At 36.6% G+C, this 27,400-nt stretch overlaps 1 protein-coding gene across 3 annotated transcripts in view; it reads left to right on the plus strand.

Annotated features, from left to right (window-relative positions):
- Nucleotides 1-3,108: 3,108 nt before the first annotated feature.
- Nucleotides 3,109-27,400, plus strand: part of RAI14 (retinoic acid induced 14) — a 164,233-nt gene continuing 139,941 nt past the window's right edge. Inside the window, exon 1 of one of the 3 annotated variants that reach the window (XM_051989563.1) lies at nt 3,109-3,232. The gene's annotated coding sequence lies outside the window, so the exon portion shown is untranslated. Of the gene's footprint in view, nt 3,233-3,379; nt 3,480-27,400 lie in introns of those variants that run through there. The other 2 variants (XM_051989581.1, XM_051989572.1) reach the window with 2 other exon arrangements.

The following is a 27,400-nucleotide window of genomic DNA, read 5'->3' on the forward strand; positions in this document are numbered from 1 at the left end:
TCAGGGAGGTGAGTAGCTGGCCAACATTAGGGACAGCATTCCAGGCATGGAGGAAAGCCAGAAAAAAAAATGCCTCAGAGGTGAATGATGGAATGTCTTGTTTGTAAAATAGCCAAGAGACTGATGTCACTGGATCGAAGAGTGCATGTTAGGGAATAATGAAGATCTAGATACAGGAATAGAGGAACAGAAAAAGATTTAAAGGTTTTAGTGGACTAGAAGATCAATATGAATCAACAATGTGATATGGAAGGGGGTAAAAACCTTTATACACTCTTTGATGTCATTAAGAGAGGCCTAGCTTCCAGAAACAAGGACACATCTTTAGTATCATGTGAAGTCTTGAGCATCTAAGTCATTTTAAGAATGACATTGCTAAATGTTCAGATGAAGGCAGCCACAATGAGGAAATTCACTCCACAAGTTAAAGTACTGGAATTTTTAACCCAAAGAAAAGGCTTAAGGAAAACATGATAGTTTCCTTCATGTATTTAAAGTTTGTCACATGGAAGGGAAATTAGTCAAGAATTATAGAGCTGAAATGGATCTGGGAGACCTTTATTTAATAGGTGAGGAAATTGAGGTCAGTAAGTTTATGTAATTCATCCAAGGTCACCCAAGTAGTTAACTTCAATTATATTTTCTGATACCAAAGTTCTTTCAGTGTTCTTTCCATAGTGCCTCCTGGTTAGACTTGCTAAATTTAGTTCTAGAAGGCAGAAGTAGAAGAAATGGATAGAAATTACAGAGGCAAATTTAGACTTAACTTCAGGAATTTTTTTTTTTTTCTAAAAAATAAGAGCTATCCAAAAGTGAAATGAGCTGCTTTGGGAAATATGTTTACCCTCATTAAAGGTCTTCCAAGCAAAAACTAGATTGCTATATTGCTATTTGCTATATTGTAATGGAGATTCTTTTTCAGGTATGAGTTGAATTAGGCTGATTGTTGAAAGCTATTTCAATCTTGAAGTTTTTTTGTGGGAGCGGAATACCAAAGGAAGAAGAGAGACTGTTTTGGCAAGGAATAACAAGATCCACAGCACAAGCCAGAATCTAGAAATAGTGAGGCTTGAAGTTGCAATTAGGAATAACAAGCCTGGACTATGTCCTTCATTGGTACTGGGAATATGGTGAGCTTTACAGGTTCTAGTAAGGGGGTAAATATTCTAGTAACTTTAGGTAAAAATCTCAACCCAGAGTAGAGGGTAAATCTGGATTCATTGCACAGTAGATTTCTGGGTAAGGTAGGGGATAACTCAGGTGGTGGAGTGTTGCTTGACTTGTTAAGAACAAAGAATTATTTCTCCACTAAGGTGAGCCTTAAAACCAAAATAGTGCTATAAGTGTATAATCTCTGGGGGCAAGTGAGAGTTTTTTTTGATTACCTATGTGTTCTAGCACAAATCTTCATTTGGGTAATAGTTTACATTAAATGCCCCCTAAAAGTTAAATGTTCCACATTTAAATTCTATCATCCTGTGAAAATTTCTGTAATTGTTGCATTTTAACAAAATCTATTTTATGCTCTATCTCAAAATTTCTTAAATTGTGGGTTATGACCCCATATGGGATTGTGTAACTGAAGGTGGGGATTGCAAAATTATGATTTATTATCAGTAAATGTTTGATTTGTGTATCTAATTTAATTACCTATAGAACTGGAATGGCAAAAAATTTCTGTGGTGAAAAGATGTGGAAAGTGAAAAAAGTTTAAGAAGCCCTGTTCTAACTTACTAATCTGGGTTATTTCTGGAGAAGTGAATATAGAATGTTTGCTATGTGCCAAGTATTGTGCAAAGTAATAGGGATACCCCCCCCCCAAAAAAAAAGAAAAAAAAAGAAAAAGGGGGAAAAAAGAAAAACAGTTCTCAGAGCTCACATTCTAAGAGCTTACATTCTAAAGGAAGTCTATAACTGAAATTTAGAATTTCCTTCAGTTATTTAAAAAAAAAGTAATTCTGTAAAGGGGTTCTTAGCATTTATCAGATTGCCAAAGGGGTGTCTATAACACAAAAAGTTAAGAACCCCTAATCTAAAGGGAAGTCCTCAAGATAGAACCTAGTCTGTTTAGGAGCAAATGGGTTACATGTGTGTATAAAAAGGGAGGCTGGGGAGATTTCTTGGCAAAAGATCGTGCAGCACAATCAGGAAGAGAAAGCCTGGAGGCTAATGCCTCTTCCTAAAATCCAGCCCAAGCCTACTCTACCATCATGGATGAGAGAGGAAGAAGAAATAAATACTAAAGAATTTCCATTTCAAATATTTCCTCTTCCTACTTTAAAATGTCTCTGATTTTGTATTATCCCGACCGGTATTGCAATTATATGAAATACTGCCTAAGATAAGAGAATATTCCAGTTTTGCTTCAGTTCATTTTAGATAATGTGTTAACATCACTGATTCTGATTCAAACTTTTTCAACCAGTTATTCACTTTTTTCTTGAGGTTCTGTTTAAAAAAGAAAATAGTTGGAGTGCCCCCGTGCCCCCCGCGTGCCAGTTCAGAATCTTAGCTACTAAAAGTAGTTACTTCATTTTGATCTTTTGCTTATAATTCAGTTTGGTTCAAGCCGCTGCTTTAGTTCAGAGCCAGGCCCACCACAGGTGTTTAATAAATGTTTTTTGATTGATTGATTCTAAAACCCGGAGGTCAAAGGCAATCTTAGCTTTTCCTAGCTTCAACAAAGAAAGAAGAAAAGAGTAGTGGAGCAAGAAACAATCCCCCACGAAGTAAACTTGAGGAACAGGCGAACTGGCGGCAAAACTGAGTAGATAGGGAGTACCTTCGCCAGGTCCGGACCCTAGTGCCCAGCTCCGGGTCACCTGACTCCAGGAATTTTTGGCCCGGCTGGGCGGCCGGGGGGGAAGGGGTGGGGAATGGCTAGCACCTCCCCTCGCTCTCCTGCTCCAGGTCGACGGGGGCCGGCGCCTGGCGGCCACGTGGTGGTACTACCGCTGCCCCCGCCCAGCCCCGGGAGCCGAGGCGCCCACTGACCACCCGCAGCCGCGGGAGGGAGGTGGAGAAAGCGGAGGAGGAGGAGGAGGACAACATCGAAGAGGAGGAGGAGGAAGAAAAAAAGGAGGAGGAGGAAGAAGAAAAAGAGGAGGAGGAGGAGGAAGCAGGCGCAGCTGCAGCAGCTTCCTTAAGGAAGCGCCTGGCGGGCATTCGCATTGCTCGCCCCTTTTGCCCGGCTGGCTTGCATTGCCGGCGGGCCGGGAGCTGCTTCTATGGGGTGAGTGTCTAACACCGAGACTTTGGGACTTGCCCGGGCGCCCCCATCCTAGGTCCGCCTTCACCCCCGCCTTTCCTCCCCCTCCCCCCTCCCAGGGGGCAGTGCCGGCGCCCTATAGTGTCTCTCCCTCTCTTTGTGTCTGGAGCGGGAGCGAATGGAGCTGCGGGACAGCGGGGCAGAAGGAAACGGAGGCAGAATGCGATAGCTACGCTTCGTTGGGGGTAGAGAGAGACTTGGGGCCACAGAGGTACCAATTCTCCCTCCTTCCTCCTTGGCGGGCGGCTTGGGGATGGGAAAGGGAAGGGAAGAGAGGGAGCTCACTCCTCCTTGCAAACTGTCTGGGTCGCGGTTTGATTTGAGAAGGAAGGGGGAAAGGTGGCTTAGTTTAGGGATGGAGAAAGGGAGCTGGGCAAAGTTTGGAAAAGGATCTTCATCCAAAGCCTTAATCTCCCAGCCCCCAGTAGTCCTCCCGCTGCGAAGGGTTTGCAAGAGCTCATCCGGGGTGGGGGGTTGAAATGGGAATGAATTATAAAACGGAGAGGGGGGAAAAGGATGTAGACGACCCCTTCCCCACCTGCTCTCAAACTGTAGGGCTGATGAACTGCCTTTCTCTGCACCCAGCTCCTGACGGGGCGGGAGACTCCGATGCCAAGATTCCCTCCGCTCCCCTTGGCTCACATCTCTTTCAGACTGCTGAAGTTTGCAGAGATTGAGTAGGGAGTTCGTGAGAGGGAGCAGTAGTAGCCCGCCTGCTACCCCCAAAGGGGCTTCTGCGGCTCAGCCTTGGCTATTGTTCTCCGTCGGTTTCAAATCATCCCTTTGCTTTTCCAAGAAGAATGGCTTGATTTCCAGACCCGTGGTGTGGTGAGCTGTCTTCTCTCTTTGCTTACTTTTTCTCCCTCCTCCCTTTCTTTTCTTCCTTCTTCCCTTTCTTTTCCTCCTTGAAGCTTTTAAAGAGGTGAAAAAGTTGCTTCTCAGGGTTGGAGGGATATTAGTAGACTTCTTAGGAAGCCAAGACTTGGTTTACAGTTTACTGGGGGCGGGAGGGGTGCTCGGTCAGCAGACTGGTGTCCTTCGACTGCTGCTGACTTATGCTGCTTTTGTATGAAGTTTGTTTCAGTCCGGAGTTGTCTGGTTATGCAGGAGGCCAGATCGAGTAACACTGATTCACCGGTGACTCTTAAATGCCTTTTTTTCCCTTTTGGGGTGGAGAATAGAGGGGAAGATAGTATGAATGATTCTAGAGGGATGCAGCTGATGGGAGAATAATGACTCTATTTAGCCAAGTTGAAAGAATGGCACTCATAGGTTGCTTCCAGGGGCATGTGAATGGGGGAAATCTAAGTTTGTTTTTTTGCTTTCAAACACCAGTGGAGTCCACTGGTGAGTCCAGTGAAACTCATTTTTCCATAGCATCTTAGGTAAACTGTATTCTGGGGTCTTGAATTTGGTGACTTCAAAACATTGTATACTGACAGATGACTTAGCAGTGTTTCTGATTTCATTTGTATGAGAGAATGAAAAACTGCTTTGGTTTGTGGAAATTTCTTCAGATTCTTAGAGGAAAATTGGGGGATTGGGTGGGTCTGTTAGAACCAGGGAAGGAAATGGTTACTTAGATCAGTAGTAATGGCAGAAGGGAATTAAGAAACTGGAGTAGATTGTTCCAGCTGTGTAAGAGAGTGAATAATTTAAGTACCAAACTTGATGTGGACTAAGTAGCCCAAAAAGAAGGTTATTTCATATATTCATTCTTTAGTCTGTATTATGTTAAGTTGTGTATATTATTATTGACATGTAATCTAATGATTTATTCTTCATGATATCAACCAAAATATTTTCCTGAGTAATGAAGTAATAAACTTGATTTGTGGAATTTTATCCTACTCTCATAATCTTACCCAGCACTTGTGTAACTAAGGACTACCAGACAGGATTTCTGTCACAGTTAAAAAGCTTCCTGTTCAGTAAGTGACTGCTACAAGTTTTTAATCTGTTTGCAGAGATTTCATTAATGAACTTTTGTTGTCCCCTATTTGCCTTTTCAAGTTATTTGTGTTCCATGTTTCTATATTATCCTGATGCTCAGATTTGTCACTTTGTTTTCACATAGTATTTTCACAATAAGTTTTCGGCACATAGACTGGGGTTGGATTTGGAATCAGAAAACTTGATTCAAGCCTCATTTTTTGCATTTAACCTCAACTGTGCCTGACTTTTCCCATTAGCAAAATGAGGGAGGGGAGACTTCCAGAGTCTCTTCTAACTTGAAATCTATATTCCTATGTATTGAATGAATGAATGCTACAGATTTTGCTTAAAAAGAAACAAAATATATTCTCTGCCCTTAGTCGCAAAGATTTTAGTACTGGTCTGGGATTTCATTGCTCTCTTGTTGTTCATCCTTCGTTCTCAAAGAGGTCCAATGACATCCAGAGGGTAATGTCTTGACTTGCAAGTGGATTAGATTTAAGTGAGACACAGCTGTGCAAGGTCACCAGTCCTACTTTTTTCTTTAGAACCATCCGGATCTGGCAAGACATAGTTCAGGAAGACTGGAGATGTCCCGGATGCAATGAGAGACCTTGATCTTTTTAAGCTAAGGTCTTTCCCAGGTCCCAGTTTGTCTGAGGCAACACCCATTCAGTAATCAAGGGCTAGGTAAGATTTGAGGCAAAAGATAGGCCTAATTTGCCTTCGCAAAAGAGTCAGTCTAGGAGGGAAAATCCTCAGTTTCATTGCTCTACAGAATTCCCTGGATGAAGAGACTGTCTCAGTGAATACAAAACCATCTCCTACTTTCCAATTTTATAGTCTCAGAGCAATGAGAGATCAGTTAGGTATTTGACCAGGGGCATGTGATCAGTATGTGTCAAAGGTGGGACTGAACACAGGTCTTACTTGTTCAAAGCAAAGCCACTTTCTCTCTTTGACATGCCATACTAGCCTCAGTGAAATTATAATTTAACATCTCACTTTGTCCTCATAAGCAACTGTGAAGTAGCTAGGACAAGCATTATCTCCATTTCACAGATGAGGAAACTGAAGCTTCAAGTGAAAAAAGAAATGATTTGAAGCTGCATAGCTTGTTAATGATACAGTTTGAAAACGAATCAAATCTCAGCTTAGTTCAGAGTTTAGTTTTTTAATGCGGATAGTTTTGTTGCAAAAGTGTCCAATTGAATTTGATCAACATTAGTGAATTATGGGTTTGCTTTCCTTTTTAATTTGGGAATAAGGTCAATATAATAAATCAGAAATTGTTGACTTTAATTTGATTTAGATTTGTGTTTCTTTGGAAGCAGTTCCTTCAGACTGGTTCAATAGACTATCAAATGCTTCAACCCTTATTTTAAAGATGAAAAAAAATTGAAACTCAGAGAAGTTCAATTATTTACCTAATATCATATACAGGATAACTACAGTCTCCTTTATCAATTTATACATTTTTAGTCTACTTTACTATAAGTTTAATTGTTAGTCACTATAATTTTGAGTTTTACTAGGTTTGACCTATCAAAGTGCCAACACTTAAAACTTGGAAATAGAGATGTCAAATTCCCAACAAACTCCAAAACTGGGTCAGAATCAAGTTAAAATGTAATTGGAAAATGGTTTATATAATAAATATACAGTGCAATATAGATAATGCTAATTTGTGGTTTTTTAAACCAATATTTGGAGATCTGTTTCTATTTGAATTTGACATCACTGGATTACAAGATGACATTGGTAAAAAGAAGAGACTACTGGATTACAAGGTGGAGTTGAGGTTTTAGTCTTGATATTGCCAATAAAATATGTGATTCTAAGCCTTAGTTTTCTCATCTATAAAAGTGAAGGATCTGGACTAAATGATTCTAGTGGAATCCCTTCCAGTTCTGACATTCTATGAGATCGCTGATAAAGCTACTGTGTACAGCAAAAGAAAATGTGGTTGTAACAGTGACAAAAGTTTGCAGATTATCATGATGTGACTGTAATAGGTCTAAAGGAATTGAAATGTTTCCTTGCCATTTCTATCTTAGAGTTCTCTCTTCTCATTTTCTGTTGTCTTAAATGTACTATAAATCTGATCCCATTCCTATACCCCCATGTCATAGTTTTATGCTGGAGATCAATGCTAACTGTCTTTTATTTTCCATGAAATCATAGAATTATTAGATAGATTAGCTATGGAAGGAAGCATAGAAATCATTAGTTCAACCTTTGGTTGACAGATGAAGAAATTGTGACCTTGTATAGCAGAGAAGAATTTGAAAAAAGTTTTTAAGAACATATATGGGCTGTATTTGAAGTCAGTGTTTTGTTTCATAAATGTTTTTTTCAATATAGAAAACAAATATGTAGATTCATCCTGGTAGTACCAACATATCTAGAAATGGTCACACCGAGTTTTCCTCCATACGATCATCTCACAAATTGTTCCATTTAGTTCATACAGCACTTGATAATTCCTAACCAAAAAGCAAACTTATGCTTTACTCTGTGGACGCCCACTCTTCCTTTACTTAGTAACCTATCTTTCAGAAGGTTCACTTATGGGAGCCGCATAAACATGTCTCGCCCACTTCTCCATTCCACAAAGGCATCTGTCAAAACAGCAAAACACTGATCTCAAACAACTTTAGTTTTGTGGCAGCTTTTAAGAACAAAGAGCCGTATACCTTTGTATTCTTGCAGATACAACCATCCTGATTGTTTCAACTATTGTACATTTATCTCCCATGCTCCTGTAGTTCCCTTCTTCTGTCTTCCAACTATGTATTTCATTATGGAAGAGGAAAATTCGGCAAACAAATATCTAGTAGTCCTTAACACATGTAGTCCTGAGAACTGTCATCTATGATTCCTCAATTTGCCTTTGTTACCAATAGACTTTATTACTATAGACTCTAAATCATAATGTGGGCTTTTCTAATGAAAACCAGTGGCATTTTTCTTGTTCTGCTATAAAAAAAAAAGCACTCCAGAGCTAAAAATCTGAAAGCCTTAGTGTGTTATTTTAAGAGTGTGATAAGAATAAAATTCTAAGATTTTCCATAAACCATTTTGATATGTTCATGAGCTTACTAGAGAATGGATGATTGTTTTAATCTCCAGAAAAAAAAAAAGGTTGTTGAAAGAAATCGGTTAACAATGATTACAGAAAATTACTCATCAGTTAGTGTTAATTATGGAAACATCAAGTCATGAGCTAGAATCCCATGATCAAGGCATTTTATTTGTGAAGATTGGGAAAGCTGAATAATTCAGAATCTATAAGATGAGAGTATTCTTTAAAAAACAAGTTTTCCTCTGCTATTCTGTCCCTCCCCAAAAAACACTCTGAATGGAACAGGTTTTAGTTTTAGTTTTTTTTTTAATCATGGAATCATGGGAAAAGAGATGGATAGATGGTTCAGTGGATAGAGTACCAGCCCTGAAGTCTGGAGGTCCTGAGTTCAAATACAGCCTTAAACACTTAACACTTACTAGTGACCCTGGGCAAGTAATTTAGCCCCAGTTGCCTCTCAAAAATTTAAATTATCACGAGAAAATTGTCCACTGAATAGTATTATATTTTTCCCTTTTATCTACAATGAAGTGACAATCTCCTTTAACAACAGATCTGATTGTGGGAGTAAATTCAGTCGCAGACTTAACAAATAACTTCACTGCCAAGACTATCAAGAGAGAATAAATTATTAAATAATTAAGAATTAGTAAATCTTAAATATTTCAAAGGAAACATTTTTTTGTATTTAGTTACAAACATTTTGAGTTTATGCATTTAAGATGCTCATATAAATTAGGGTTGGCCCAGAGAGGAAGAGTTAGGAATTTAAGACTAAACTTAGGAATCAGAATACCTGACTTTGGCTCTGGTTTTTGGTCATCTGGCTAATGGTGAAATTGGACAAGTCACTCAATCTGAGTCTCATCATCTTATATGAAAAGGGGGAGGCAACTGGACAAGAAAAGAGGAAATTCTCTTGGAGGTTTGTTTATGTGCTATATATTAAAAGAAATAATTTAAATTGAAAGTGTTTTAACCAGGACAAGATGGAGCACATATATAAAGCATTATTATGGTTATTCTTTACCTATTTATGCTTACTGACATTAAACCCTAAATTCTTAGTGAGAATAGGCAGATTAAACCAAAAATTTGGCCAGTTCATACTTTTTTAAATGACTGAATAGTTGGTTTCTTTTTTTTTTTTCTTTTTTTTTTTTTTGGTAATGTGTATCTAGAGTGCTGACATTAATAAAGAGTGTCAAAGTTGGCAGCATATTTATTGAAACCTTCCTATACTGGCAAAGTAGTATGTAATGGAAGCATTGTGGTATGATGTGAGAAGCAATGCTTTTGTAGTTAGAAGATTGGGTTTGAATGGATCCAGATGATCACTTGCTGTTTGTATGTCTTAGTAGGACTAATCACTTCATCTTTCTGAACCTCATTTTCCTCACCTTTATTATAAGGGAGTTGGATTAAATCATCTTTTAGGTTCCTTCTTCCTCTAAATACTATGCTCCTTCCTGTGTGGGGTTTGTTACTTATGAAAACTGAACTCAAACACAGTCTGCCAGTCTTGTATGCCCATTCCTTCTGTGATAAGAGGCATCCAAAGAGATTCACAATGTCATGTATTAGAAAATGCTGGTTTGGGAATTAAGAGGACTAAAGTGCAAGATCCAGCTCTGTAGCTTTCTACTTGTGTGAACTTGGTTATGTCTTTTGAAACCACATTGACCCTCAGTTTCTTCATCTTTAAATGAGAGGATTGAGCTAAATCTGGGTTTTTTAAACTTTTTCTACTTGTGACTCCTTTTTGCTCAAGAAACTTACATGACCCTGGATATATAGATATGTAAAGTAGGTATACAAATCTAACACTTAACTGACAATAAATCATAAAGAAATCAAAACAATTCTTTGGCATACATAAAGTTTTTTTAATCATTAAAATCATTTCATAATTTTAATTTTTTTTCTTTTCCCTCTGCAGAGCACAGTAATTCTTTTTTTTTTTTTTAAATAGCTTTTTATTTACAAGTTATATGTATGGGTAATTTTACAGCATTGACAATTGCCAAACCTTTTGTTCCAATTTTTCCCCTCCTTCCCCCCAACCCCTCCCCTAGATGGCAGATTGACCAGTAGATGTTAAATATATTAAAGTATAAATTAGATACACAATAAATATACATGACCAAACCGTTATTTTGCTGTACAAAAAGAATCAGGCTCTGAAATATTGTACAATTATCCTGTGAAGGAAATCCAAATGCAGGCAGGCAAAAATATAGGGATTGGGAATTCAATGTAATGGTTCTTAGTCATCTCTCAGAGTTCTTTCACTGGGCGTAGCTGGTTCAGTTCATTACTGCTCCATTGGAACTGATTTGGTTCATCTCATTGCTGAAGATGGCCAGGTCCATCAGAATTGATCATCATATAGTATTGTTGTTGAAGTATATAATGATCTCCTGGTCCTGCTCGTTTCACTCAGCATCAGTTCGTGAAAGTCTCTCCAGGCCTTTCTGAAATCATCCTCATACATAAAGTTTTAATCATTTATTAAAGACAAAAGCAAATTTTCATACTAATGAGATGGATGTGCTAATTTATTTTTACATAAAAAATTAAATCTTGGTGGAATATTTGATACCTTTTATTATTTCATGACCTCCATATTCAGTTATATATACTATATCTATATACAAAACTTACAGTTTAAGAAGCTTTGAGTTAGTTAACCTCATTCTAGCTTTAAATCTGTGATCCTGATATTGTATCTCCACAGTTCCATAATTATTGGTCATTCCTGAGCTAGACTAAAGGTTGTCTTGATTTTTTTTTAAAGGGTTTTTGCTTATTCGTATCTCTTAAGTAACTGCATAATTAATTTGTGAAGGAAATTTATTTGTTCTAAGTAAAAGAATGGATGATTTCTCTATTCTTCCTCCCTGACCCCTCCCTTTTCACATCTTGTTAAACCCATCTAAGTCATATATCCTCAGTCTAATTCAAGTAATTTTATTTTTTTACTCAAATTATTGCTTCTTCAATATATATTAAATGTTTAGTTAATAAGCATTTATTCAGCACTACTTCTGTGACCCTAAATGGTAGAAATACAAAATAACTTCTTGCCCTTAAAAAGTTTATATTTTAATAAGAAATCCTCTGCATCTTTGTCTTAGTGTTGCTTGTGGCTATTAAAAGTAAAATGATTTTGCCATTGGCTATCCATACAGTACTTGTAAAAAGTGGAATTTTAACTTAGAACTTCCTGACTCCCCAGGTTTCTTACCCATTACCCCATATTGCAGTGGAATTACGGTGTGTTGGGACAGTGGCTGATTAACCAATATGGGTTCAGAGTTCTCTGCCATAGGTCGGACACAAATAATCCATATGAACATTTGGGGTAGTTTCTCTAATTTTACACATCTTGCATTTCTTCTGAGCTAATTCAATTCTTCTTTGCTCATAGAGTATCACACCTTCTCTGATGAGAGCATACCATGCTGGGCAGTCCTATGCCAGTATCTCCCATGCCATATAATCGATTCTAAAGTTCTTAAGAGAGATCTTGAGAGTGTCCTTGTATTACTCTTTCTGACCATCTTGTGTGTATTTGCTCTGTGTGAGTTCTCCATAAAATAATTTTTTGGCAAATGTACATTTGGCATTCCAACAATGTGGCCAGACCAATGTAGTTGTGTGCTCTGCAGTAGAGTTGGAATACTTGGCAGTTTAGTTCAAGAAAGCACCTCAGTGTCTGGTCTCTTATCCTGCCAGGTGATCTTCAGAATTTTCCTAAGGCAATTCAAATGGAAGCATTTCAGTTTCCTTACATGGTGCTGAGATTAGCACAAAGGCTCTGTAAACTTTGAATTTAGTAGTGAGTGTAATACCTCTCACTCCTACAGTTTCATTTGGAGCTTCCCAAACACTGAGCTAGCTCTGGCAAAACATGTGTCAACTTCATTATCAATGTGAATGAACATCCCTGGAAAATACACTGCCTAAGTAAAAGAACTTATCCACAGCATTCAGAACTTGACCATTTGGGGCAGCTAGGTGGAGCAGTGAATACAACACCAGCCCTGAAGTCAGGAAAACCTGAGTTCAAATCTGGCCTCAGACACTTAACACATCTTAGCTGTGTGGCTCTGGGCAAGTCACTTAAGCCTAATTGCCTCAGCAAAAAAACAAAATAAAAAACTTGACCATTTAATGTAACTGCCATCCCTATATTTGAATAAGAATGGCACTGTATTTTTGATATTGTTATTTTCTTTTATACTTTTTTATGCTTTTTGTTTTTCAAAATATATGCATAGACAATTCTTCAACATTAGCCCTTGCAAAAACCTGTGTTCCAATTTTTTCCTCTTCCCCTTTGCCTTCCCCTGGATGGCAAGTAGTCCAATATATGTTAAATATGGTAGAAATATGTGTTGAATCCAGCATATGTATACATATTTATACAATTATTGTCCTGAACAAGAAAAAGAGAAGCAAAAAAAAAAAATTGCAAGTAAACAACAACAAAAAGAGTGAAAATGCTTTATTGTGGTCCACACTCAGTTCCCACAGTTCTCTCTCTGGGTGTAGCTGATTCTCTTCACCACTGAACAATTGGAACTGGTTTGCATCATCTCATTATTGAAGAGAGCCATGTCCATCAGAATTGATCATCGTGTAGTCTTGCTGTGTACAATGATCTCCTGGTTCTGCTCATTTCATTTAGTATCAGTTTATGTAAATCTCTCCAGGCCTTTCTGAAATCATCCTGTTGGTCGTTTCTTACAGAACAATAATATTCCATAATATTCATATATCACAATTTATTCAGCCATTCTCCAAATGATGGGCATACTCTCAGTTTCCAGTTTCTGGCCACTACAAAGAGATCTGCCACAAACATTTGTGCACATACAGGTCCCTTTCCCTTCTTTAGTATCTCTTTGGGATATAAGCCCATAGAAACACTGCTGGATCAAAGGGGATGCACAGATTGATAACTTTTTGAGCATATTCTAAATTACTCCTTAGAATGGTTGGATCCATTCACAGTTCCACCAACAGTGCATCACTGTCCCAGTTTTCCCACATCCCCTCCAACATTAACATTCATCATTATCTTTTTCTGTCGTCTTAGCCAATCTGACAGGTGTGTAGTGGTATCTCAGAGTTGTCTTAATTTGCATTTCCCTGATCAATAGTGATTTCGAGTTAAGTGCTATTGTTATAAATACTGGGTTGCTTGAAATAAAACAATAGATTCATTCTGGACATCAGTGTTTAAATACTCCAGGGCCAGGTCAGCATATAGAATAGAATCAACCTCTAGAAAGTGCTGGCTAAGAAGTAGTACAAGAAGAAACAATAAGCTCTATGTATCCTAGGCATCCTTAACTCTTCAAATCTTGGAAGGTCTTTATAGCTTCAAATCAGAATGGGGAAGCCTACACATGTATCTATGAAGGCAAGATAGGAAACTAATGATAACTTTTCCCCTTTCATCTCTTCTCCAAAACAATGCCATTTGATGAGTTCTCTTGCTACACACAAAACTATGCACATTCAATATCAGCATCAGTAAAATTTATTTGTGTGTGTCTGTAGGATTGTAGGGAAGGCCAGTATACTTTTCACAACTAGGGTACTTGTCTTCCTCTAATTAATGAATTAAGGACACCAGCTATACTTGATAACTTCTGTTCTTTGGCATGGTAGAGTGGTATGGGAGCTCTAGTTTTGTCCATATTGGGACATTTTATCAAACCCCATAGATCCTTGGTGATATCAGAACTTCTTTTTCCTTTAAGAGAAAAAGGAGAAAGGGACAAAATATGATCTATGAAGCACAGGATGGTTTTTTTGGAAAACACACTGCTTGGAGTGGAAAGATCAGAATTTCAGTTTGCGCTCTTAATACTTAGGGTTTTGACTTTAAGCAAGTCACTTAACCTTGAGAACTTTAGTTTCTTCATCTATTAAAGTAGAATATTTATATTAATGTTTTACAGTGCTCTAAGAATCAAAATATTATATAATTTTGGAACACTCCTCCAAAGAGTGTTCTACATGATAATGATGATAATTAATTCATATTTTTATATAAATGAATTAATTATCATCATTATCATGTAGAACACTCTTTGGAGGAGAAATATGTAATGATCTGCCAAGCTTTGTCAACATGTTCAGATGTTTAAATCCCATGCTTGGTCATCCAGGTGATGATAACATTCAGTTAACTTTTTCTGACACAGAAATTGCTTTGAAAATCTGTTTTGCTCTAATGATCACAAACTATTCAGATGAACAGTCTTATTTTATGAAGTAAAACAAGTCAAAAGCTTACATTGGACAAGGAGTAAGATTCCTGGGGATGATGGATATTTTGGATATTAAAATGGGTGTAGAAATGGATTTCTTTCTCAGCCTTGGTTTCATAGTGAAGCATTAGGAAACCAAAAGGCATTGGAAGCCTTATCTTTAAAACATATAAAAATTTTTTTACCAAAATGTCTCATCCATAAAGGTTTACCCAGGACCTCTGTGCAGCATGAGAACCCCCCAAAAGTATCTTATATTGAATTTTATTTGGATTTATTATTATTAGGGATATGAATTGATTAACTAAAATTTTCTTAGTATTTTATTTTTTCTGTTAAAAGAAAAGGTTAATACTATTGTTCTTTTTCACAGAACTTCCTTTTCTAAGAATTTTTAGAAGGAATGTTCATTGTCAGCCATAATCTGTACCTTTTCTTTTGACATGTCCTGAGAGTTTTGGTACTGACTAACTGCTCCAGGCAAATTTGTCCTTTCTTAAACCCTTCTATAAAAGTTTAGAGTTTCTATCTTGTGATTCTAGTTATTTTCTTTTTCTCCTCCATATACAAAGGGGAAGGGAAGAGAAGGGAATAGGTATGTGCTAAGTATTTATTATATTCCAAGCACTGTGCTAAATGCTTTAAAAATATTATCTCATTTGACCCTCACATCAATTCTGGGAGGATTTTATTATTACCCCCATTTTACAATTGAGGAAACTGAGGTAGACAGGAAAGAAACTTAGTTTCTCTAAAATAGTACTTTAAAATAAAATAAAAACACAGAGATTTCCTATTGTTTCTTGTTTGGGCATTAACCATTTGCTTATACCATATCTTAAGTAGTCAACTTTTTCCTGATTATTTTAAGTGCAGACCCTTTGTAACAAAGGGTGTTTTGACTCCTATTATTTTGGAAGCCCATATTTACATCTACTCTAGTAAAAGAAACAGAATTAAGATTTTATCCAAACTGATGTCGTTGCCAGAATTTGGTGACAGATTGATGGGCCTTAAGTGTTTTTGGAACCTTCTCCTCCCCCCAAAAATGAGGATATGTACATATCCTTGATTCTTTTCCACTTATGCCTCATTGTTTGGCATTGCTAAAAAAGGTTTTTCTCCCCCTTTTCCCTTTAACATTGGTTGCAGTGTTAATTATGAAAAAGATAGCTTTTTATTTTCACACTGTAAGTGAAACTGGCAAATGGGCCTTTGCCAAGAACATTAGGATAATTCATCTTGTGGGGATAGAATTGTCTTGGTGATTATGGCAGATGTGTTCAAGAACTGCCCAGTTCTTATCCTTTACTTCAGTATTTCTTAGTGCCCACATTAGCTTTGTTTCCTGTGGCATTCTGTCAGTCAACAGGTGCTTACTGAGTGTAAGATGTACTTAATAGCTAGGATATCTTGCCAGTAGAAGATAAACTCTTTGAAGACAAGAGTTGTTCTCTCTCTGTCCTCTCCTTTTGGGAGGTGGGAGAGTGTCTTTATGTCTCTAGAACACATAGTAGATCATTAAAAAGTATTTATTTGAATTGAAAAAAATCAAGTCAAATCAACAAGCTTTATGTGCCAGACACTTGGCAAAATTCTGCAGGGGGAAAGAAAGGTAAAATACAGCCCTTGCTCTTGAGGATTTTATACTTTAAAAGTGGAGATAATATGCAAACAACCATGTACAAATTAGATCTACAGGTGCAAGTTGGAGATAATTTCAAAGGGAAGGCAGGAAGATTAAGAAGCCCTGAGAGAAAGGCTTCTGGAAGATGGCACTTGAGTTCAGACTTAAGTGAAACCAGAAGGTAAAGATGAGGAGGGCAGAGGATCTAGAAGTGAAAATTCACAGAACAAAACAGGTCCAAAAAAAGCTTAAAACAAAACAAAACAAAAAGCAACCACTCTACAAACTAAAAGTGCTATTTTAAAAAAAAGAAATGTTTTATCTAATAAATAGCAAGGGTGGCAGAGATAATGGATTGCATGGTGTAGTTTTGGAAAATAAAGTGGCATAAGACTGGAAATATAGGGAGGAGCTAAGTTGTGTAAGGCTTTAAAATCCAGAGGATTTTGTATTTGATTCATATTGAGGCAATGTGAAACCATTGCATTTGATTGAATGAGTGAGGCAGGAAGAGGAGATACAGACTTTAGAAAAATCAGTTTGACAGCTGAATGGATGATGGATTGAAGTAGAGACTTGAGGAAGGTGGCTATTGCACCAAGGTGATGGCAAGGTCAGAGCAAAGAAGAAGGGGTAGCTGGGTGGCACAGTGGATGGAGCACCAGCCCTGGAGCTAGAAGAATCTGAGTTCAAATATGGCCTTAGATATTAATTATGTAATCCCAGGCAAGTCATTTAACTAAAGGAGGTATGTATGAGGATTGTAGAAGAGAGAGAACTGGCAACTGACTAGATTTGAGAGAATGAGAGAAATTGAACCAGAGTAACTAGGAAGATAGTGATGGTCTAAAATAGTAATGGTGAATTTTGGAATGGGGGAATGATCCCAGACAAGCATTTCTGAAGAGCCGATTCCAGGCTTACCCAAAGGGGAAGTAAGTATCACCTGCTCTGAAGGAACTTAAATTCGGTCTGGTGAAACAACATGTATACATATACAAATATGCCAAATAAATATGCAGTAGTTGGAGGTGTATTGGGAAATTCTTGGATAGAAAGTGTTGCTTGAGCTGAGTTTTAAAGGAAATAATATTCTGAGGGATGCAGATGAGGTGAGTCAGGAACGGGAGGCAGTCATTGCAAAGACTCCCAAACAAGAGATGGAATGACATATGGGAAGAATAGCAAGAAGGACTTGCTAGGTTAGAGTGTGGAGTTTGGGAAGAAGAGCAACATAAAATGATGTTGGAAAGGTGAATTGAGATCAGGTACTTCAAGTGGAGCAGCTGTTGTTTGATCCTAGGGGTTTTATGGAATTTTTGTCCTCTTCATAAACCTGTGTGCTTCGGGATTAAAATGGTAATTTTACCAAGTGGGACAGATTAGAATCATACAATTGTAAGAGTCAGAGCTGGGAAGGACATTCATTTGGGGGCAACATTTTCATACCCAGTCACCCAAACTTACTTTCTCCTTCTGCAGTTTCGCTTGTTGTTTAATGTTTTCTGTAACTGTTGGTGAATTGATGTTCCTTTTAAAAAATTGACATGTGATCACTAACATTGGTGGTTGTGAGCAGAACCTTTAATTTTAAAAGGATCAGATGCCTACTACTGTAATCTGCACCTGAATGGACATCCTTTGCCTGCAGTCAGTCAATAGACATGTATTAAGTATCTACTGTATACTAGGTACCATGCAAAGTGCTAGGGATTCAAAGAAGACCTGAGAGAGTCTTCTCTCAAGAAACTAACAGTCTAATGGGGCAGACTACATGCAAAGAACCATCTACAAATAATCTATAGACAAAATAAATTGAAGATTATCAACAGAAAGAAGGCACAGACATTAAAGGAGATTGGCAGAGTCTTCTGATAGTATGCAGGATTTCAACTCTAACCAATCTGGAGACCTCCAGTAATGAAAAGTTCTCTACTTACTGAGGTAGCCCATTCTGGCTTTTGGATTCCTATTAAGCCTTATGTTAAATCAAAGTCTCTGTGGTATTTGAGTTGTTGGTAGTTTTGAGGAAACAAAAGTAATCCCTCTTTCACAGAATAAATAAAATATAATTAACAAATATTTTTTGTATTTGAAAACCATTTACTATCATAGCCCTCCAATTCCTGTTTTCTGTAGGCTAAGCATTCCATTTCCTTTCACCTATTTTCTTAGGTCATTGGTTTCCAAACTTAATGCAAAGTCTAATAAAATTTGGAAACTGTAAGATCAATTTCCTCATCTAAATTTTTGCCCCCCCTTTTTTATAAAATAATTTCTTTAAATAATTTTCTTAGTTCATATTTTATGTAAATAAAATTAAAAATTAATAATTTTGTAACAAATTTTAAGATAAAAATATTGTACAAGCTGATTTTTTGCTTGTAAAAACTCTGCAAAAAAGATAATTAAATTTAATTATTGACAATTTTGCATGATTATACCAGTACCTGTTATTTTATTTTTAAAGTTGCAAATTAAAAAAAAAAAGATCAGCTTATTATGTTAAACCAAAATGAATAATGTTGTGAAATAGAGAATTTTGGCACCTCTAACTTTTATACAGATAAGATTACATTGGATACACTTCCTATTCATGTAGAACAAGCACCAAGTTTGGATTGAAGGATAACTTTGGTTCAAATCACATTTGTAATGTTCATTACGCATGATATTGGACCAGTTCTTTCATCTTCCTAAGCCTCAGTTACCTCATTGTACAATGAAGAGTTTGGGCTAGATGGCTTTGGGAGTTCCTTCTAGCTATAAATCTATGCTCTTACAATACAAAATGCCACAAGAAACATAGTATTTCTCATTTATGTCATATGCCTATTCTGATTGATGGTGGTAGATCATGCTGGTTTCAAGATTCAACACAGGCTAACTTAAATTTAACTTCATTTATGCATACTGGATTAGTGCGCTTATGTCACTGAGAGTTGGAGAAAAGTCACTACTGTTCTTGTTATGGTTGACTTTGATTTAAATTAAAGTGGATGTATTAATATAGGAGTTATTAATTGAAAGTATCAAATCATTTTGGTCATTGCCGATCTCTACCCTCTGTCATTTGGAAAATGACAGGTGCCTTATGGCATCAAGGTTCCAATCTCTTCCTTTTAGATGCGTTCCTTTGGATGTGTATCATTGACCTTTCTAAAATGTGGTTCCCTAAAGAAAGTGAGAGATTCTTAAACTGTGGGTTGCAAACCCATGTGGCGTCATGTATTGGAATGTGGGGGGGGGTCACAAAAATTAGTCAACAGTAAAAGATTTCTTGAATGCTGTGACCAAAATTAATTCAGACTCAAATGTGTGATGAATCAAGGTGTTTCTGGCCACACTTGGCCTATGTTGTATTGTGGGATTTCACCGAAGTCTTAATTCAAAACACGCAGTATGCACACTTTGTATTGCACATGCATGAACATTGCCAGAAATACCTTGACTCAGATTCAAGAGGGGGTCATGCAAAAATTTCTTGAGGTGAAAAGGATTTGTGAGTAGAAAAAGTTTAAGAAACCCTGCCCTAAAAATAATAATAATAAAGGCGACACCTAGCCAGAATGTGGCAGGACCATCCCCTCTTTCATTTTGTATACTGTTTTGTTTATAGCTTAGATTTTGTGAATACTTAATGTCACACTGTCATAAGGCCCCCTGGAGTTTCCAGGCCTTCAAATCTGACAGTTTTTTCTTTGGTAGCCATAGCTTCCACATTTGGCCAAATGTAATTATTCACATTTACTCTATTAAATTTCATCTTATTAAATTTATATCCATAATAGCCTGAAGAAGTTTTTATATCCTGTTTCTATTGTCCAGTGCCTCATCCATCCCTATCAGCTTTGTGACTTCAAATCCTTAATCCATTAGTCACTATTCTTTAGGTTTAATCATTCAACAGGGTCTGAATAATACTATTAGGATTATTTCACAGTGGATAGAAAACTGGCCATTAAGTCAGATAGACCCTTCTGTCTGTGTAATCACTGAGTTAAGCTAATTAACTTATCACTACTTTAAGCAATTCTCTAAAACCAGAAGTGTAAACTGGCTGCTAGTGGCCTATATAATAACTCTTTAGTCAGGCCTTAATCAGATTAAAATGTGATTGGGAATTGTTTTTTAAAATAAAAAATACAACATAACACAGATAATGTTAATTTGTGGCTTTTTAAATCATTGTTCAGCCCTGAGAGATCTATATCTCTGAATTTGACTGCCTTGCAAAGTAATGTAAAACTCTTTAAGTTGTAGAGAAGGTGTCATCTTGCATTGGTAGAGGGACTCCTTAACTTGAGAGTTCTTGATATTAATGAAATTACAGGTTCAGACCTATAGCATTAAATTAGGTATGAGTATTAATATTATCATTTAGCCTCCATCTAAGTGGAATCTACATATACTGGGCATTTACCCCAAGTATCTCATGAGGGACTTTTTTAGTTGCATTGCTAAAATGTAGATTTTCTTTTTTTTTTTAATTTTTATTTAATAATTACTTTATATTGACACTCGTTTCTGTTCCGATTTTTTTTTCCCTCCCTCCCTCCACCCCCTCCCCTAGATGGCAAGCAGTCCTTTATATGTTGGATATGTTGCAGTATATCCTAGATACAATATATGTTTGCAGAACCGAACAGATTTTCAATCAAGTAAAAAAGCATTGTTTTAATGAAAAAGCTATTCTTTACTTAGCTATCTGTGGGATTTCAAAGTTAGCAAAAGAAGTAGTCCTTGACTTTAAGGAACTTATTTCTATTTTAGGAATACAACATACACATGTATATATGCCACAGAAAGATTTGTAAATAAAAGATAGATTGCTTTGTTTGTTTGTTTTTTCTATAGCATAGAAAGAATAGTTCTAATCTGGGTTTTATCAGTAAAGGCTGAGTCTAGGAGAAATTGAAAACTGAGGATTTCAAGGGTGAGAGAGGAGTGTTATCATTCCAGACACAGGGAAGTAGCCTGTGTAAAGGTAGGACAGCAGTGTATAGCATGTCTATGGTGTCCAGATCCAGCTATCTGAAACTGACCTAATAAATCTGCAGTTTATTCAAGAATCTCTCTTGCTTAATTTATTCTCTTGACTGGTGACTGCCTATTTTTACCCTGCATTTCAGGAAGGGCTTCCAGCCATACTCACTTCATTTCATGTTTAGTTTCCTCTCCAGCTTTGGTATATAACCTCAGCCACCTACCTTATCCACATCCACACCTGTGCCCCTTTTCATTCCCCATTATAAGATAAGATTCTTCCTTGTGTTTGTATCTTTAGCACTTAGCACAGTACGTGATAAGATCTTAATTAATGCTTTATCTTTCTGTCCATCCAGCAACAATTAGAACAGTAAAGAACTCCTTTACCCTTTTAATAATTAGAGTACCTCCTTCAAAGAGCTTTTGTTTATGTGCATTATACCTATTAATGTTTATAATATTAGAAATTAAAATGTTTTAATACATATCATGAAAATAGTTTTTGATCCCTGAAAGGGTCTTGGGGTAGGGGGAACTCTTGGTTTCCAGGTCACACTTTGAGAACTCTGACTTAGACATAACTTTAACTGTGAGATCATCCTGGTAGACATAAGAGGAATGTATCAGCCAAGAAGATTTCTTCATTTTCTGATATTACTTTTCCTTAACAGAAATTCTGCTATCCTACCCTTATATGCGAGGTGCATAGACTTTTTTTTTTTAAAGATCATATCCTTGATAATCCTGATGTAGAATTGAAATAAGCCAACATTTACTAAGTGTCTACTGTATGTAAGATACTCTGCCTAGGAGCAGGTGGGGTAGATAAAGATAGTCAGCCTTGCAAAGTAATATAAATCATTGGTTAACTTAATCTCATGAAATATGTATTTCATACCTCATTTAGTTAACATTTTATCATTAATCTTCTGGCATATGCAACACCTTCTAGTTCTGTATAGATAATTCTGTGGAACCATAATGTGTATTGTTGCCTGTATGATTACTTTGGCTACTGAGCTAGTATCACTGTAGTGCTTGTGAGGAAGCAGTGAAGCATTGTAGTCTGGAACCTGGGTTTGATACTGGGATGACCAGCCAGTCACTTAATGCCTAGTTCCTCATTTATAAAATAAGCATTAAAATACTTAAATTACTTACCTCTCAAGGTTTTTGTGGGGAAAGCATTCTACAAACTTTATTAAAAGCCCACATTTATACACACATACACATATGTATTATTATTATTGTAGGTATCAGGAGAACCTGTAATATTCAGGTCCTGTCTTTTTCATATATTGATCATGTGATCCTGGGCAAGTCATTTAACCCCTTAGCTATCCACTAAAATTCTTGATATAAGAGACTGGGTGGCTATCTGCTAGTGATTAAGGAAGTTTCCTTTATTTTGATTTACAGACACAATGAAATCATAGGTGGGGATGAGAGGCACATTCACAATGCGTGTGCATTATTGCTAGTGTGTTTTGAGTTAAATTTTTAAGAGACCATGTCTTTTTTATATCACCCTTATCATTCAACACAAAATGTCCTGTACTGAAATACTCAGTAAGTATTTGATTAAATTCTCTCTTGTTACTCCAGTAGTTTGAAATCTTGTCCCTTAGCCTCAAACCAAACTTTGCCTTTAATATCTAGAACCTCATTAGCTTTCTTAACTCCATCACACTGTTACCTGTATTTATGTATACTTAAATCATGAAGCACTGTTCTATTATTTCAAACTCTTCATGACCCCATGGGCCATAGCACTCCAATATTGTCCATGTAGTTTTCTTGACAAAGATATTAGATTGGCTTGTAATTTCCTTCTCCTGTAGATTGAGGCAAACAGAAGTTAAATGACTTGTCCAGAATCACACTAGTAAGTGTCTGAGATCACATTTGAACTCAGTTCTTCCTAACTCCAGGCCTGTGTTCTTTATCCACTGAGCTGCTTAGCTGCCCCTAAATTATGAAATACATACAACAATATTCAGAATTTGCAAGTATCCTAAGTATTTCATCTCTGTTTATGTGAGTATGTTATCCATAGCTTTATGCTGGATGTCTCAAAAGCCTTAGTGCAGTTTTAATTCTTTAAGAGCTGAAAATTGCAATAAGATTTATAAGGGCATCCCGTATTTAAGCATTTAGAGAGGGCTCATTTTCTTTGCTTTACAGATCCTATGTGAGTCCCCCTTCTTCCACTTCGGTTCAGAGCATCTTGTTAGGTAACTTTTTGCTGAAGGTTTTAAACACTGGGTATTTCTGAGGGATGGGATGCTTAGGCAGTAACTGGTTATCAGATCTAGTAACACTGAAGTCTGGCTTTCCCCAGGCAAGTGGTTCTAGACCCCCAGATAACAGACTTAGAACTTCTGAAAACCCTCCTAGAGTCAAGACTCGAACTTTTGCAATCACTCCTTTGACAAAATAGGGCTTCCATATTAGGGATAGTGCTCAAATTAGGGATGTCTTAGACTCTGGGGAATATATTCATTAGAATAAATTAGAGTTAATGACAGCCTCTGGATACATAATATATTCTATGTTATTTAAGGATTAACTGCTTTGAGGATTATGTCTGAGACCTTCAGTCCATTCCTTCCAGCTGGGTCCCAGGAACCCTTCCCCTCCTCCCGTAGAGTTCTCCCTTATCCCTCCTCCCCTTTCCTGCTGGCTGCCTTCTCTCCTCCCATTGCTTAAGGCACTCCCTACTTTCTCTCATCCTCAGCTGCTGGAACAGCCTCTTTCCTCCTTTTCTCTTTTCCCCCTCCCACTCCTGGCAGCCCAGAGAATTGATCTCAGGCCATCTGGATGGACTGCTAGGTTAATGGAGAATAGAGGAAAAGGAGCCCAACCAAAAAAGCTTCCTTGCTATAGACAAACAGTATATAGGAAGAGTAAGCAGTAATCCTTCCAGTCAGTACCCTTCTGCTGAACATTGTAAAAGTTTTTCAGATTTGAGGTCAGAGATGAAGAAGTTTTAAACTGTTTCAACTCTAATCAATTATGAATAAACTGTGATTGGCAGAAAACAAGAAAAGAGAGTTAATAAATGGGAAAGCATTTCTCTTCCTTCTCCTAATAGAAATAACTAGAACTTTTCATATTTGGGAGTGTTGGAAATAATATTTTTAATAATCATGATAGTATGGGCTTAGGAAGAATAGAACACATATGGATAGATGGAAACTGACTAGAAAGAAGTTTGAATGATTCCTGAGGGGAATCTATCTCTATTATCTTTTTTGAATTATTTGAATCATTGGATTCCATGATTAATTTGGATATTTCAAAGTGTATATTATGTATATTAGGACTGTCCCTTTGACTATAATGAATTTAATTACTTGGCCCTAGGAAGAGGCCTGTAGGTCCAGAGGAATGACTTTTGATCCCTTTTCTATCCTTTCCAAGTGTTACCTTGATGGAATAACATATAAAACAAACAAATATATATAGATAGATATAGCTATAGCTAGATAGATAGATATAGATATACATATATAACATAACATAAAAGCATCTAAAACATTCAGATACTATGCAGAAGTAACATCCTCCATATAATTACTGAAGTGATTCTCCTTAAGCACAGTTCTGATCATGTTCTTCCCCTACTCAATAAACTCCTGTGGCTTCCTATGTTTTTTTTTAAAGCCCTTCACAACTTGGCCTTAACCTCTTTTTCCAACTTTATATATTATTACATTTTTAATACTGACATCCCAGCCAAAGCCTTTCTTTCTCTTCCTCAGCCATAACATTCTTATCTCCTTTTTCAAAAGCCTGGAACACATTCCTTTGCCACCTCACAAAATCCTTAACTTCTTTCAAGACGCAGATCAATCACTACCTTCTACATCTTAACCTTTTTTGTGTGTCCTGGACAGTTTTGGCAGACTGGATCTCTCTTAAAATGATTTTAAATGCATAAAATAAAATACATAGGCTTTCAAAGGAAGACAAGTATGTTGAAGCAAAAGTGTTTTTTTTCCCCTGGCCAAGTTCACAGACCCAAGCACCTCAAATCTACAGGATACCTTTCCAGAAGCCCCCTTCCCCCACCTTTGTATTTACTTTTTATTAAACTACCACATATTTGTTTTGTATTTATCCTGTACACACTTAATACATATGTGTCTCTTCCAATATAATGTAACTACATTAGAGCAGATGCTGTTTCATTTTTTTTGTCATTGTATACCAGTGCCTCTCACGATTCCGACACATAGTAGGTAAATAATAACAAATGCTTGTTGAGTTGTGATCTCATTGCTGCGGATGTCCCCACAAAGATACATCACCAAGCCCAGCCTATGTGACTTTTATCCATTCACCACTAGGGACACACTAGAGGTCTATCTCACTTTCTCCTGTTATCCCTAGAATGTTTTTCTTATCCTTCATTCTAGATATGGGAGTACCCTATCTTCACTCATACATTTCCCTGGGGATATAATTTATTTCATATCTTCTTTTTAAATTCCATATTTGTTAGATGTTGTAGCCTGCTTACTTTGTTTCTCCCCTTTTCTCGGTGGGTGACCATACATTTTCTGGGATTTTATGACTGTGAGTTTACCTTTTAATGCAGATCATAACCCTAACATTGTTTAGTAAAAAGGTCTTTGTGGGTTGTCGGGACAAAAAAAAAATAGCACTTGTGACTGGTCTTTTGGTGATGAACCATTATCATGACAAAGTATAAGGTTGTCTGATCAGCTTTTTTCCCTCCTCTGTATAATTGGGAGTTTTATGCAACCCAGCATTAATCTGGAGTAGAAATTAGGATATTTTCACATATAAGATAACTAAAGAGTCTTAAGAGGAAGAACAAGTTAGTTGATTAAACTAATTCTCTTCCCATAAGGCATCAGATTTTATATTTAACATCATTACTTCTATCTCGCTGCCTCCAAACAATACCATTGTGATTGTTACAAATGAAATTTCCAGCATTCCAGAAAGTAGAACATCCAAGCTTTTCTCAGTTAGAAAGTCATATTGATTGCTGGTGAAACATACTACAAATCAACTTCTGGCAACTTGGATCTTTCTAGAACAAAAGCCTGGATTAGCTATTACTGTAAATGGTGTCTACTTACATTACATAGCATCTCTCAAGATGTTTTCCACAATCAACACTGTATATGTGGACTTCCTTTTGAAATTCTTTTGATTTTTATTGAATTTTAGATGGGTTGCAAATCCAAGAAATGGGCTTTCAGCAAAAGTAATTGAAGATTTTGGGGAAGTTGTAGTACAGGAAAAATCTCATGGCCTTTCTTGTTTATGAATAGGTATACATTTTTGTATTTGTAGGAAATATAATAGGGATTTTTTTTCCTCTGGGTATGGGAAATAGTTTTCATTTAAAAAAAAGAATTATAATCTCTAATTCAATTATGCCTTAATTTCTGATTAAATTACTATGCTACCAACCATGTTCTCTTGGCTTTCTAACCCCTGTTTTAAACTTAAACTTTAAACTAAAACATATCCAAAATGAATTCTTTCTCCTAAACTTTTCCAAATTGTCAAAAAGTTCTACAAATTAAATATTTAAAAGTCTGGTGGAATGCACCAGTGTTCCATGCATGCAATATTCCACATCCACGATTCATCACTTCTAGAGAGGAATGGGGAAAAGTATCTTGTCATATCACTTCTTTGAGTTTAAGCTTTCTCAGTTCAGATTGATCCCCCCCCCCCCCCGTTATAGGATATAATCACTTTTTATATTGCTTTCTTAGTTCAGCTAAGTTCACTTTCTATCACTTCATTTAAGTCTTTCCATGTTTCACTGTGCCATTAGCAAAGGGCTTGGCACACAATATGCACTTAATGCATGTTTATTGATTGATTTTCATTGTTTTTTACAACATAATATTTTGTTCATGTACTTTGTGTGTTTCATTTTTTAAACTTTGTATACTTTAATCACTTTGAATAATTTCAGATTGCTTTTCATAATGGCTGCACTAATTTATACCTTCACCAACAATACATTAATATGCTCATCTTACATCTCCAAAATGGAGCATTCTCATTTTTTGTCATCTTTGCCAGTTTGCTGAATGTTAGATTAAATTTGAAGAGTTTTTATTAGCATTTCTTTTATTCACGAATTGGAACATTTGTTAATCATTTTAAATAGTTCACAATTCTTTTAAGAAATGTTTCCTCATACATATCTTTTA

Source organism: Antechinus flavipes, chromosome 1 (assembly GCF_016432865.1).
Source record: "Antechinus flavipes isolate AdamAnt ecotype Samford, QLD, Australia chromosome 1, AdamAnt_v2, whole genome shotgun sequence".
Classification (NCBI taxonomy): domain Eukaryota; kingdom Metazoa; phylum Chordata; class Mammalia; order Dasyuromorphia; family Dasyuridae; genus Antechinus; species Antechinus flavipes.